This window comes from Microcaecilia unicolor, chromosome 3 (genome assembly GCF_901765095.1).
Source record: "Microcaecilia unicolor chromosome 3, aMicUni1.1, whole genome shotgun sequence".
NCBI lineage: Eukaryota > Metazoa > Chordata > Amphibia > Gymnophiona > Siphonopidae > Microcaecilia > Microcaecilia unicolor.
The window spans coordinates 151991380-152005968 of NC_044033.1; the positions used below are offsets into that span (position 1 = coordinate 151991380).

At 46.5% G+C, this 14589-nt stretch overlaps 1 protein-coding gene across 3 annotated transcripts in view; it reads right to left on the reverse strand.

The window, feature by feature from the left end:
* Positions 1-14589, reverse strand: part of RAB4A (RAB4A, member RAS oncogene family) — a 142839-nt gene that overhangs the window by 81090 nt on the left and 47160 nt on the right. The window lies entirely within an intron of this gene.

The window sequence follows — 14589 nt, forward strand, 5'->3', positions numbered from 1 at the left end:
TCCCAGGGTCAAATTGGTCCGAATGGTCCACCAGAGCAGTGAAGTGCGGCAACTGGTGGAGAGGCGGATGACATCTTCTAGATTCCCGGTGGCTTGGAACCACTGGGAAGCTAGGGTCCATTGAGCAGATCTCATGTGGAGACGAGCCATGGGAGTCACATGAACTGTGGAGGCCATATGACCCAGAAGTCTCAACATCTGCCGAGCTGTGACCTGCTGAGACGCTCTGGTCTGCGAAGCCAGGGACAGGAGGTTGTTGGCCCTCGCTTCGGGAAGGAAGGCCTGAGCCGTCTGGGTATTCAGCAGAGCTCCTATGAATTCCAGAGACTGGGTTGGCTGGAGATGGGACTTTGGGTAATTTATCACAAACCCCAGCAGCTCCAGGAGTTGAGTAGTGCACTGCATGGACCGGAGGGCTCCTGCCTCCGAGGTGTTCTTGACCAGCCAATCTTCGAGATATGGGAACACGTGCACTCCCAGCTTGCGTAGATACGCCACCACCACCACGAGGCACTTTGTAAACACTCGTAGGGCAGAGGCGAGCCCAAAGGGCAGCACACAATACTGAAAGTGCCGTGCGCCCAGGTGGAATCTGAGATACTGTCTGTGAGCTGGCAGTATCGGGATGTGAGTGTATGCGTCCTTTAAATCCAGGGAACATAGCCAATCGTTTTTCTGCATCATTGGCAGAAGGGTGCCCAAGGAAAGCATCCTGAACTTTTCTTTGACCAGGAATTTGTTCAGGCCTCTCAGGTCTAGGATGGGACGCATCCCCCCTGTTTTCTTTTCCACAAGGAAGTACCTGGAATAGAATCCCTGCCCTTCCTGCCCGGGTGGTACGGGCTCGACCGCATTGGCGCTGAGAAGGGCGGAGAGTTCCTCTGCAAGTACCTGCTTGTGATGGGAGCTGAAGGATTGAGCTCCCGGAGGACAATTTGGTGGCAGGGAGGCCAAATTCAGGGCATATCCGCACCGCACTATTTGGAGAACCCACTTGGTCGGAGGTTATGAGAGGCCACCTTTGGTGAAAAAATTTTAACCTCCCCCCGACCGGCAGATCGTCCGGTACGGACACTTTGAGGGCGGCTATGTTCCCGTGGATCCAGTCAAAAGCCCGTCCCCGGCTTTTGCTGTGGAGGCGCAGGGGGCTGCTTGGGCGCACGCTGTTGACTAGAACGAGCGCGCTGGGGCTGTCCCTGTGCCTGACGAGGCCTTCGGGCCGGCTGGGTGTACCTACGCTTTGCAAAAGAATAGGGTGCAGCCTGCCGGGCCCGGGAAAAACGTCCACCTGCTGAGGTGGATGCTGAAGGCGCCCGGTGGGAGAGCCTGTCGAGGGCGGTTTCCCGCTGATGCAGTTGGTCCACCAGCTGCTCGACCTTCTCACCAAAAATATTATCCCCCCGGCAAGGGACGTCGGCCAGTCTCTGCTGGGTGCGGTTGTCCAGGTCAGAGGCACGCAGCCATGAGAGCCTGCGCATCACTATACCTTGGGCCGCAGCACGAGATGCCACGTCACAGGTGTCATAGATACCCCTGGACAGGAACTTTCTGCACGCCTTCAGCTGCCTGACCACCTTCTGATAAGGCCTGGACTGCTCCGGCGGGAGCTTATCGACCAGGTCCGCCAGTTGCTTCACATTGTTCCGCATGTGGATGCTCGTATAGAGCTGGTATGACTGGATGCGGGTCACGAGCATGGAGGATTGGTAGGCCTTCCTCCCAAACGAGTCCAGAGTGCGAGACTCCCGCCCCGGGGGCGCCGAGGCGGTATCCCTCGAACTCCGTGCCCTCTTGAGAGCAGAATCCACGACCGCCGAGTCATGGGGCAATTGGGGCCGCATTAACTCTGGGTCAGAGTGGATTCTGTACTGGGATTCCGCTTTCTTGGGGATGATGGGATTAGATAGCGGTCTCATCCAGTTCCGCAGCAGTGTCTCTTTGAGGACATTGTGCAACGGCACCGTGGAGGACTCTCTAGGTGGTGATGGATAGTCGAGGACCTCGAGCATCTCAGCCCTCGGCTCATCCACAGAGACCACGGGGAAGGGAATGCAGATAGACATATCCCTGACAAAAGAGGCAAAAGAGAGGCTCTCCGGGGGTGAGAGTTTCCTCTCCGGTGAAGGCGTGGGGTCAGAGGGGAGGCCCGCAGACTCCTCTGAGGAGAAATATCTGGGGTCCTCCTCTTCCCCCCACGAGGCCTCTTCCTCGGTATCGGACATAAGCTCATGTAGCTGAGTCCTTAACCGGGCCCGGCTCGACGTCGAGGCACCGAGGCCTCGGTGTCGTCGAGCGGTGGACTCCCGCGCCGGCGGGGACTCCACCTGCGTGGCGGTCGAGACCGGCGCCGCAAGCGGCGGCGGTGTCGACGGCCTCGGCACCGGGCTAGAGCTCGCTGGCGCCACAGTCAACAGCGCCGAGGGCGCAAGCACCCCCGGCGCCGGCACAGCCTGGCGCATCAGCCCTTCCAGGATCCCCGGAAGGATGGCTCGGAGGCACTCGTCCAGGCCCGCTGCCGGGAAAGACGGTGGGGCCGGTAGAGGTGTCGGTGCCAGAAGCTGCTCGGGTCCAGGAGACCGCACCGAAGTGCTGGGACCCTGACGCGGCGGTACCTCCACAACCGAAGGGGATCTCTCCTCTCGACGAGGACGCTTCGACGTCGACTCCTTGCCGGCACCGGAACCCTGGTGCATCGAGGGCGACCGATGACGGTGTTTTTTTTGATTTTTTCCGATCCCCGTCATCGGCGCCAGGTGGAGCAGAGGAGGAGGAGGTCGATCCCCCTCGGTCACGAGGAACCGGGTCCGACAGGGTTCGGTCCCGAGGGCCATGGGCCGAGGGAGTGACCGGGGCTGATTGCCCACGCGGCCTCTCACCCCTACCTTCACCGGAGGACCGGCGGGCCGACGGGACCTGTGCTCCTGGGGTCGATGCCATCGGTGCCGATTTCTCGGGCATCGATACCGGTACCGAAGAACCGGCCGTCGATACCGATGCCGTCGAGGTCGACGTCGAGGGGCCGGCGCAAGTTCCAAAAAGACGGTCCCGAAGAACTTGCCTCGCAACCTGAGTCCGTTTCCGGAGACCGAGACACAGAGAACACGACTTGATATTGTGCTCCGGCCCGAGGCACTGGAGGCACCAAGCGTGGGTGTCGGTCTGCGAGATCGGCCGGCCGCACCGACCACACTTTTTAAATCCACTCGGGACCTTCAAGGACACCGACGGAAAATCGCGTCGGCGAAGTTAAAGTCGTCGATGGTGGCGGTAATCACACCTCAAAAAAAGAAATCGACCGTGCGGCCACTAGTCCGCAACGCGACGCCCCCGCTAGAAACGAGGGAAAATGGGAGCGCGTGCTCCTTTTTTTTTTTTTTAAAAAAAGAAAGAAAAGTGGAGCGCGCGGCAACTAAATAAAATAAAATAAAGAAGTTCGCGTAAACGCGACGGTTTTTCCGGGGCTGAAACAGAGAGAGCGGCGAAGGCACGACTCTCTCCAGTCGCGGAAAAAAAGGAACTGGTGGGAACGGTCGCGCACGGGTGGGAAGACGGCCGCGCATGCGCGGTGGGCGTGCCCTGCGTGCGGACCGCCCGCGAAGCTTCTTCCGGTTGATGGGGGCTGACGCAGACGTCACCCAGTCGTGAGAACAAGCAGCCTGCTTGTCCTCGGAGAACACTGTGTACTGAGCTCCCCCCCCTCTATAGTTTGCAGTTTCTGTGATTGGCTCCTTGTGAGCTTTCCCTTCTGACTGTCAGCTCTGAACTAGGGCCAGCCCTCTTTCTTTGCCCCTGCAGGCTGGGTGTCAGAGGTTCAGTCTGTGCCTTGCATGGCATGTCTTAGCAGCTTGTCTGAGAGCTCAGCTTTCTTAGTTCCACTGTGGTTCTATCAAGGTTTCTTTTTACTCTCTCTCCTCTTTCTCCTCTCTCTCTCTCTCCTTTAGGTTCTTTCCTTAGAGCAAGTCACTTCCCAAGTCTTTTTAAACTAGAGGATGGGGTGACAAAAGGAAACAAGGGAATTCAGAAAGTCACCCCCAGAATAAACATGATGGCTGAGGGGAAAGTCATCTAAATATAGAAAACCACCTAAACTCACAAAGCACATGGAAAGAAATAAGCACAAATGCTCGTAGTCTTAAGTAAAAAGGTTCAAGACTTGCAAGCCCTGATGTTTGAAAAAAACTTGAATACTGTTGCTATTACAGAGACGTGGTTCATTTGACCATATCGGGCTATAATCTTTTTAGGAAGGAGAGAGAGGGCCAAAGAGGTGGAGGAGTGGAACTGTATGTGAGAGAATATTAGAGCGGCTGAAATGCGGGGAACCTGGGAAAGAAAGAAGCTTTATGGATCGTCCTGTAAAGAGAAGATAGAACCTGCATCCACAGGTTCTACAGACCTCCAGAACAAATGGGGAAGCTAGACAAGGCTCTGATAGAAGATATTCAAAAGAATGGTATGAAAGGGGAGGTGCTACTGTTGGGAGATTTCAACTTGTCTGATGTGGATTGGAACGTCCCGTCTGTAGAATCGGAAAGAAGTAATGAAATTACATCTGTCAAAGTGTCTTGCTCTGAAAAATGGTGATGGAACCCACGAGGGAAGGGTCAATGCTGGATCTAGTGCTCACGAATGGAGGAAGTGTTTCCAATATCTAGGTGGGTGTCCGTCTATGTAATAGTGATCATCACATGATATGGTCTGATATAACGGCAAAGGCGGACTGAGGACGCACAAAACTCAAAGTACTAGATTTCAGACATACTGACTTTGATAAAATGGGGGAATACCTGAGGAAGGAGCTGTTGGCATGGGAAGGAATAGGAGAAGTGGAAAATCAGTGGTCAAATCTAAAGGCTACTATAAATATGGCAACTGATCTTTAGGTGAGGAAAGTAAACAAAAACAAGAGAAACAGGAAGCCTATATGGTTCTCTGAACAAGTAGCTGAGAAAATAGGAGCAAAAGAGGCTTTGTTCAAGAAATAAAAAAGAACGCAATGAAAGGATCACAGAAAAGATTATCGGACTAAACTCAAAGAAGCGATGAAGGAAATATGGCTAGCGAGAGCAAAAGTGGAAGAAAAAATGGCTAAAGATGTAAAGAGAGGTGACAACACCTTTTTCAGATATATTGGAGAAAGGAGAAAAGAGAGGAATGAAACTGCAAGACTGAAAGATAATGAGAATAGGTATATGGAGAGTGATGAGACTAAAGCGAACGTGCTAAACAATTACTTCTCTTCTGTGTTCACGGAGGAAAAAAATGGAGAAGGCCAGCGGTCGGCTGCCGAAGGAATATCTAGGAATGGAGTGGACACTGCGCCGTTTACAGATGAAAGCGTTTATAAACAGCTTGAGAATCTGAAGGTGGACAAAGTTATGGGGCCAGATGGGATACATCCCAGGATACTGAGGGAGCACAGAGAGGTCCTGGCGGGACCTCTTAAAGATTTAATAGATCTTTAGAGAGGGGCGAGGTTCTGTGGGATTGGAGACAAGTGGATGTGGTCCCTCTTCACGAAAGTGGAGACAGGGAAGAAGTGGGAAACTACAGACCAGTAAGTCTCACATCGGTGATAGGAAAAATAATGAGTCGCTGCTGAAATAAAGGATAGTTAACTTTCTAGAAGTCAATGGGTTACAGGATGGCTTTACCAAAGGAAAATCCTGTCAAACGAATGTTATTGACTTCTTGGTGACCAAAGAACTGAATGAAGGATGCGTGCTAGATGTAATCTACTTGGATTTTAGCAAAGTCTTTGATACGGTGATTTCAGCAAAGCCTTTTATACAGTACCACACAGAAGACTCGTGAATAAACTGAGAGAGCTGAACTTAGGACCGAAAGTGGTGAACTGTATAGGAAACTGGCTGAACGACAGGTGGCAGAGGTTGGTGGTAAATGGAATCCACTAGGAGGAAAGGAAGGTGAGCAGTGGAGTTCCTCAGGGTGTCGGTGCTGGGGCTGATTATGTTTAATATATTTGTGAGAGATATTGCTGATGACACAAGGATAGCCAATAGAGTGGATATGCTGGAGGGAGTAGAAACAATGAGAAGGGATATCTCCAAATGTTAGAAGAATGGTCAAGGGTTTGGCAGTTAAAATTTAATCCTTGGTGGAGTTCAGTTCCTTCAATGGTAAGCCGGACTCTATAGATAAATTCTCCTGAAGACACCGACTAAAGGTGAAACATGAACCACGTTGGGAACACAAGAAGTAAAACTTCTACAATTTGAGACATCAGGATAACAAAATTTAATAGTCACAGTACTTGAATCACAAGGGGGAGTTACATAGTGATGCACTTGGGGTGCAGAAACCCAAAAGAGAGATACCGGATAGGAGGGGCGAGATTAGTAAGCTCAACTCAAGAGAGAGACCTTGGGGTGCTGGTGTCTGAGAATCTGAAGGTAAAGAAACAATGCAACAAGATGGAAGCCGTGGCCAAAAGGATTATAGGCTGCACAGAGAGGGTATAACCAGTAGAAGAAAGGAGGTGTTGATGCCCCTCTACAAGTCATTGGTGTGGCCCCACTTAGAGTACTGTGTTCAGTTTTAGAGGCTGTATCTTGCTAAAGATGTAAAGACTGAAAGCAGTGCAAAGAAAAGCTACAACAATGGTATGGGATTTGCGTTGCAAACCGTACAAGACTTGTCAACCTGAACACGTATACCTTGAAGGAAAGGAGAAACAGGGGTGACATGATACAGACGTTCAATTATTTGAAAGGTATTAATCCGCAAACAAACCTTTCCGGAGATGGGAAGGCTGTAGAACTAGAGGACATGAATTTAGACTGAAGGGGGGCAGATTCAGGAGTATTGTCAGGAAGTATTTTTTCACGAATACATGGAATGCCCTAACGCGGTAGGTGGTGGAGATGAAAACGGAAATGGGATAAACAAAGCAATTCTGTTTAGAAGGAATGGATCTATGGAATCTTAGTGGAGATTGGGTGGCAACACCGGTAACTGGGAAGCAAAACCAGTGCTGGGCAGACTTCTATGGTCTGTGCCCTAAATTTGATCATGACTAAATAGATATGGATGGGTAGGAGTGTAAATTTTAAGGGACTTACTACTACTACTACTACTTGACATTTCTAGAGCGCTACTAGGGTTACGCAGCGCTGTACAGTTTAACAGAGAAGGACAGTCCCTGCTCAAAGGAGCTTACAATCTAAAGGACGAAATGTCAAAGGAGCTTACAATCTAAAGGACGAAATGTCAAAGGAGCTTACAATCTAAAGGACAAAATGTCAAATTGGGGCAGTCTAGATTTCTGAATAGAGGTAAGTGGTTAGGTGCTGAATGCAATATTGAAGAGGTGGGCTTTGGGCAAGGATTTGAAGATGGGCAGGGAGGAGGCCTGGCGTATGGGCTCAGGGAGTTTATTCCAAGCATAGGGTGAGGCAAGGCAGAAAGGGCGAAGCCTGGAGTTGGCGGTGGTGGAGAAGGGTACTGAAAGGAGTGATTTGTCTTGAGAGCGGAGATTACGGGTAGGAACGTTAGGGGAGATGACGGTAGAAAGGTAGCTTCAGAACTTTTAGGACAAGAATAGTGCTGGACAGACTTCTACGATCTGTGCCCTGAGAATGGCAACGACAAATCAAACTTGGGTATACATATGAAGTATCACATACCATGTATAATGAGTTTATCTTGTTGGGCTGACTGGATGGACCGTACAGGTCTTTATCTGCCATCCTTTACTATGTTACTATGCTTTTCCCTTAGGTTGTTGTAAAAGGCATTTTCCCTTTGTTTCTCCCTGTTTGAGTTTACAGCTTTGCTGAGATCTGGCCTCTCCTTGCCTCTGGGGTGGCTGGGTAGAGACTCGATGTTGCAGTAGGCACAGTTTTTACAGGCAGATGAACTGGATTCTCTTTGTATATTGGGAGAATTGCAATAAAGACGATTTGCCTAAGAACCAAGAGTCTAGTGGTAAAGTTTTCTACTGGGGGAGGGAGAGATTTAACTGACTGTGAAGTCATACTGGTCAGTAACACTGAACAGTGTTTGGATGGACAGTAGCATTGGGCACTGACCTGGACAGTAACAGTATTTATGTTTATTCTTGGTTATTTTGCTATTGTTATGCTATTAACAAAATTGTAAGTTTTATGTTAAACTGTACCTCCTGTACACCACCCTTGGGTGAATCTCTTTATAAAGGTGGTTAATAAATCCCAATAAACAAATAAATAAAATAAATAACTACTAGTACTAATCATTTCTATATTACTACTAGACATAATATGTGATGTGGAGGGGCATTTTTGAAAGAAACTTCTGTTTGGATTTGGACGTCTTTGTAAAACGTCCAAATCCAGAGGCGGGGAAACCTGTATTTTCGAAAAAAGTTGGACGTCCATCTTTCGTTTCAAAACCGTCAAAGATGTCCAAATCCAAGAATGCCCAGTCTCTGACTTTCGGCCATTTTCGAATACAAAGACGTCCAAATGCAAGACGTCCAAAACAGAGGAGGAGTGGCTTAATGGTTAGTGCAGTGGGCTTTGATCCTGGCAACATGGGTTCAATTCCCACTGCTGCTCCTTGTTACTTTTGGCAAGTCAAATGCACAGGGCATTTTTGGATATGACATCTAAGTCTGAATTTGGACGTTTTTTGTAAAATGTCCAAAATCAGAACAGGAAAGGTCATTTTCTACAAAAAAAAGTCTATATTTTCCTTTTGAAAGTGCTGTTTGGAAAAATGTTTTGTGATTTGGGGGAGGAAGGGGAGGTGATCCACGAGTCCCTCCAGTGGTCATCTGATCATTTGGGGCACCTCTTGCGTGGAGTAGAGTAGCCTAGTGGTTAGTGCAGTAGACTTTGATCCTGGGGAAGTGGGTTCAATTCCCACTGCAGCTATTCGTTATAACAACAGGTCTAGCTCAAAATGTCTAAGTTTTAGTCTTGGACGTCTATTTTGTTCCATTATCGCTGAAAGACGTCCATGTCTTAGGAACGTCCAAGTCCCACCTTGAACACACCCCTGGCACGCCCCCATGAGATCTGAACGTCCTTCTGATGGACTGCAGTTGGAGACGTCCAAAATTGGGTTTCGATTATACCAATCTGGACGTCCATGGGAGATGGATGTCCATGTTCCGATTTATGTTGAAAGATGAACGTCCATCTCTTTCGAAAATGAGCCTGTTAGTGACTTCTTTGATTATCTTCCTAAATAAAACCAAATGATTGGGTGGCAGCACCAGTGGTTGGGAGGCAGGGCTAGTGCTTGGCAGACTTCTATGGTCTGTGCCCTGAAAATGGCAGGGACAAATCAAAGTCAGGTATAAAGTAGCACATAATCTGCGTAGGCCTAGATCTAAAGAAAAAATAAAACTAGATTAAGTTGATGAACAAGTTTTATAAAGAAATAGAGGGATAAAATAGACTAATCCCCTTCTATTAGTGGTAGAGAAACTAATCTAACAGTAAACCTGGTTATATATAACAATTAAAGAAAGAAAAAAACATTTTTACATAAATCAAGAAGAGCACCTGGCCAAAAAAAAGCAGACAGCTCAAAAGTAACTTCAAATAGCAATGATTTCATCTCAAGATAGGCTACAATTTGGTAGACAACTGAAGGAGATAGGTAGTGGACTAGTAAGACTATACAGAAGTGCCACCCTTGGGGTGGGTGGGCAGACAGGCCCTAAAGAACCAAAGATGTGTGTACTGTGTAGGTGAAACCAATCTCCAATACTGCATGTATTAAAACACCTTACCACACTTCTATAAGACCAGGTGACATCTGCAGCTACAGGTAGAGGAAATGGTGGGGGAGGGCTAGCACTAATGCTTTGAAAGAAATAAAATTAAGTAGAAGTGCCAATAAACATATCTAATTTGTACAAAGACCAGTACAGTACAATCAAATTTCAATCAGACATTTTGTAGATTTTAGGATAGTCTAAGCAATGCACAAGGTTCAGAGAATTAGAAAAGTTGGAATTTTTTTTTTTTGGGCTGAGGAAATAAAGAGCTAGGGGCTTCTTTTACAAAGCTGTGTCAGCCATTCCCACGCAGCAAATGAGAGGAAGACCACAGGAATTAAAATGGGTTTCCTCTCATTTGCTGCACCGGGAATTGGTACCTCAGCTTTGTACAATCAGCGCTGGGTGAACTAACTGTGTGGTCTGTTTGCTTTCTGGGCAGGAAGATCTCTGTTTGCTCTACACTTAGCACTAAGGGGGTCTTTTACAAAGGTGTGCTAGCGTTTTTAGTGTGCGCTAAACACTAGAGCCACCCACAGGACTATATTGGCATCTCTAGCATTTAGCGCACACTTATCTTTAGCGCGCGCTAAAAACGCTAGCGCACCTTTGGAAAAGGACTCCTTAGGAACTTTGCCTCACACAAAAGAGCTCTGAAACCTTTTGTCATTAATTTTGCACACTCTGCCATATGGGAAACCAATATGTTGGTGGGCAACACTCTGCTGGTCTTTATGCCTCTGTGTGTCTCTTAAACTGAGCCATGGGCCTAAGGTATCATGGTCTATATTCACTCATCAGTTGTCACTTCTGTGTGTGTCCTGGGACAAGGCTGGTGAGAAGGATTCTATGCTGACAGTAGCAGCATAATGGGATTTAATTTTCACTATTGAGGGATTCCACCTTGGAATGTCATTCCTGCAGTAAGCCTTCTTGTCAGCTTCTCTAGAAGCCTTACTTTTGAAAGTTGAGCAATTTCTCCAATGGCTTTTCTTGAATAGTGTTCTAAATGTGTGTCCCATGAAGTTTTTCTCCTTATCTTATTTGCCAATGCTTTTCCACCATCTGGACAGGGTTATGGGTGGTGGGGGACCTATAATGGAGAGGGTGACCTCAGACTTTCCCCTCTTGAACATCCTGATCTTTTATGCTTTACACAGCATTCTGCCACAGCGTTGGCAGTTAAAGACATCATGGTCAGGTCTGGATCATATACAGCAGATCATAATGCTATTTTTGACATTTTCCTGCCATACAAACTTACTGAATCTGGAGACCAGGTCTGCGATTAAAATAGCAGTATTCAAAAGAGTTTTGGACAAGTATCTGGAGGAAAAGTACACAGCTTTTAGCCTGATAGACTTACAGGACCATTGCTCATCCCTGGAAATGAGAATGAGAAACAAATCTACTCTTTGGGATCTGCAGGCCCTTGATCCAGAACGGTCACTGTCAAACAGGATGCTGAGCTTGACAGACCTTGATCTGACTCTGCATGGCATTTCTTGTGTTAACAGGGTAAAGCACTTGAAGAAAAGAACAGCTTGCCAATCAACAGTGATCAAATATGTCTTATACAGCTAGAAGGAAAAATGAATTCAGCTAAACATATCCTAGAAGCCAACATCTTACCATCAAAGAAATCACAACTTGAAATTTAAGAAAGTTCTTTTTACCCAGAAATGCCCATAACAGTAATTTATACAGATCCTTCCTCTTGTAGTTACCCTCCCTTGTTCTATTTCCTTTTAGCAAAAAGGACTATAATTAAGGGCATATTCTCTTGTACTCTCTTTTTGTGTACCGTATGTCATTTAAAAAAATTTTAAACTCATTTTATTGTAAACTGCCTAGATGAATATGCATGAGATAGATCTTTCATTGTGGATATACTGAAAACCTGCCTGGGTGTGCCCCGAGGACTGGGTTGAGAACCCCTGATCTAGAATATCATAAAGCAGTTAGGTATGCCAAGCGATCCTACTATTCTAATATCACTGCTTTCTCCAACAGACTGAAGAAACAGTTTCTCACTGACCTTACTCCTACTGCTACTCTATCTCCAACTCCCTCCTTCTGTCCTTTGCCCACTGATGATCTAACTTGTGCCTGGCAGTTCAAAATAACCTGACTTCTCTTTGCTGTTCCTCCTCTGCACTCAACCTTCTGTCTTCTCCTCCTTTCACCTCTGGTTCCTGATCCCTTTCAAAACATACTTGGCTGCTATCCTCTCTCCTGGGTAGACACTCACCATCTCCCCTGCTTGGACAAACTTGCCTCTATTTTGTGCCCCTCTCTTCAATTCCTGGATCTTTAGCCAGCGTTCCTTATTCTAAAGTTGGCCCTACTTCTTCCCTTAATTTTACCCCCCTCTTGAAAGATAGTCTGTGTCAGGACCACGGTCCCTCTTCTTAGGAACACACCACAGTCACTCCTATCCTTAAAAAGTCTAGGGCACCTCTAATTTCCACCCACTCTCAAATCTTCCTTTTCTTACCAAAATTCTGGAAAGAATTGTCCTTGACCAACCCAGTCCCTTTCAGGATAAATCACTCACCCTTCATCCTAGACAGTCTGTATTTTGCACTGGGCACAGCATCAAACCTCTTCTTACAGCTACGGTCAACAAAATCAGTAATTCCACTGGCCTGGTTTCCCTGCATTTTTTCAACTGCCTTCAATCTAGTTGACCACCCCACCCCCTCTTTCACCACCATTTGTGTGACCTTGGCATTCAGGGAGACTGTTCTAAAATGGTACACTTCCTACCTGATTGGTCAGTCCTACCGAGTCTCCAATGATTCTTCTCTCTCCGCAATCTATCCTCTCCCCTTTGGTGTCCCACAGGGCTCCCCTTCTGGCCTCTACCCTCTTCAATATTTTCCTGGCTCTTCTACTTATTCAATCTCTTGGCTAAGGTCCCTACTGTTATGCTGACAACATTCAAATTCTCTTCACTGTCAATTACTCATCCTCCTGTCTATAGACTGTGGTTAGTTGACTGGATGACAACTGTCTTTTTTTGGAACTCCTCAAAATGTGATGCAATCCATGTTCCACACCAATACTCTATAATTCTTTCTGAAAGGGTGGTAGATATGTGGAATGCCCTCATCCTCCTGTTTATAGGCTGTGGTTAGTTGACTGGATGACAACTGTCTTTTTTGGAACTCCTCAAAATGTGATATAATTCCTTCTGAAAGGGTGGTAGATACGTGGAATGCCCTACCGCTGGAGGTGGTGAAGATGAAAATGGTAATGGAATTCAAACATGCGTGGGATAAACACAAAGGAATCCTGTTTAGAAGGAATGGATCTATGTAATCTTAGTGGAGATTGGGTGGCAACGCCGGTAATTAAATTGGGAAGCAAAACCAGTGCTGGGCAGACTTCTACGTTCTACGCCCTGATTGTAACTGGATAGGGATGGGCTGGAATGCACATTTTTAAGGAGGTTTGACATTAGCTTCAGAACTTTTAGTAGAAGAACAGTGCTGGGCAGACCTCTATGGTCTGTGCCCTGAGAATGGCAAGGACAAATCAAACTCAGGTATACATATAACGTATCACATACCATGTATAATGAGTTTATCTTGTTGGGCAGACTGAATGGACCATTCAGGTTTTTATCTGCCGTCATTTACTATGTTCTGCTACGGTGGTTAGAAGCTCCACTGACTTTCACTTTGGACTTTGAAGCTCTCATTCCAGCCTCAATCTCTTTATTCATCCCCTCATTCTTCTTTGCTTTACATTTCATCCACCTGGTTAAACCATTCCCCCCACCCCCTGCCATCTTGACAAGTGGAAAAAATTAAAAAATTGTTCTCTCTCATCTTGACTATTATAATATTCCCTACAATGGTCTCCCCCTTATTTTCCTTAAGTACCTACAGTTTATTCATCCAATTGACTGCCACAGAACTCATTTACAATGCTTACCAGTAGGACCATGTTTCACCTCTCCTGAAAAAAGAATGGTTCCCATCTCGGTGCATTTCAAAATTCAAGATCCTTATGCTGGTGCACTGGGCACTCTTCACTGGTATCCTCCAATATCTAGCCTCCCTCTATCTCCAGTCACACTCTTTGCTCCTCTCAGGCTGTGCTGTTCTCTATACCACCTCTGTCTCGCTTTTCTCTGGATTTGCCCAGGGACACTGTCTTCTCCTACTTGGGCCATCCATGTGGAACTCTCCTCCTGCAGATCTTTATCTGGAGCTCTTCTTACTCAAACTCAAAAAAGTGGTCAAAGACATAGCTGTTCCAGTTTGTCATTGGGTAATTTCTTCATGCTGCCTTTATGGATCTGCTGACCTCACTATCCCATTTTCCTCTGCCTCCTCTCTCTCATCCAGTCTCTTCCCTTTTTCCTTCTCTCTCAGGTGCCTGCTCTCCCCTTTACCTATTTATATGTATGTTGTAAACCAGCGCGCTATGCCTTTGGATATTAAATGGCAATATATTAAACACCTGAAATAATTATTTTCTCTTTCTCCCAATGCTCTTTGTAATAAATGATTAAGTTTTCCATCTTTATATATCCTAAAAGTAACTCATTGCTATAGAAAAGTGGCAGCTGAAGGAATTGCTGATATAGTTTAAAATATCTGTGTCATTAAAGCAGCAATAATATATTTTTCAAAACATTGTTTTTCATGCTTTTTCTTTCTTTGTACCTTTGGTACTACACTTTTGGGTTATAAAATCTTCATTTTCTGAGCCCACTTTCTGCTCATCCTATGACTATATTTTATTGGTATGGGGCTCATCAAGATAAAATCTTCTCAGAAACTAAACACAAATGAGAACAGAATAGATGATACTTTAACACTTTTAACTGCTATCTGAATTATATA